A 1153-nucleotide genomic window follows, 5' to 3' on the forward strand; every position below is an offset into this window, starting at 1 on the left:
TGCCCAGTCGCCTTACCAGTGCTTTTTTTCAGGGGTTCTCAATGGTACGAAGTACTGGCACCTCTTTTTCGATGTTAAAAAGTGTGGCACCTACTGTAACAACTTCATGGTGAGTACTGGCACCATGCATTTGTCATCCGTGTGTGTTGTTAAATAAAGTACGAAAAACCACCAGACATTCCTTGAGAACCTGGAGCTGGTGGGTCATTTTCCTTGATGTGGCTATCAATAAGGCTTTAAAAAAAACACCAAACAAAAAAAGTTAATAATAGAATATGCAGGCGCTTCCTTCCAGCCTGTATGAAGCTCCTAGGAGACTCTTGAGAGCTCCATGGACTGCAAGAAGATGAAACCTATCCATTCTGAAGGAAATCAGCCCTGAGTGCTCACTGGAAGGACAGATCCTGAAGCTTAGGCTCCAATACTTTGGCCACCTTATGAGAAGAGAAGACTCCCTGGAAAAGACCCTGATGTTGGGAAAGATTGAGGGCACTAGGAGAAGGGGATGACAGAGGACGAGATGGTTGGATAGTGTTCTTGAAGCTACGAACATGAGTCTGACCAAACTGCGGGCGGCAGTGGAAGACAGGAGTGCCTGGCGTGCTCTGGTCCAAGAGGTCACGAAGAGTCGGACACGACTAAACGACAACATATCTTTTTCCGCTCCCTGCCTAACTGCCACTCTTCGCTGTGCTGCGCAGGCACCAGGGCTCTCCTCCTTCGCTCCCTTCTTCGGGTAACATGATGCTGCGTCGCTGAGATGCGCGCCTTCCTCCCGTTGCTAAGCGACCGTCTCCTCTTTCTCACCAGAGGACCTGCAGCGGCGACTGCCCTCACCCCGCAGTCGGCAGCGGGGCTCCCATTGGCCGCCGGGCAACCGCGTCACGCGCTTCATTCGCCGGCCCGGGCGTCAGCGGCGCGCCCATTGGGCGCCCTCCCTCTGGCCACGCGGCGTCATTTTCTCACACCACTCCTCTCGCCCTCCCCTCGCCTCCTTTCCCCGCCTTGCCTCGCTCATTGGCGAGGAACGGGAAGAGGGGCGGGCTTGGGTGCGCCGGCCTCCGATTGGGCAGGGAGAGCTGCCGCTCACCGGTTTCAAGCGGTAGCTTGGGCGGCGGGGCTGGTTTAAAGGCGCATCTCCAGCCGCGGCTGC

The sequence above is a fragment of the Zootoca vivipara genome, chromosome 10 (assembly GCF_965207765.1).
Source record: "Zootoca vivipara chromosome 10, rZooViv2.hap1.1, whole genome shotgun sequence".
NCBI classification, from domain to species: Eukaryota; Metazoa; Chordata; class Lepidosauria; order Squamata; family Lacertidae; genus Zootoca; species Zootoca vivipara.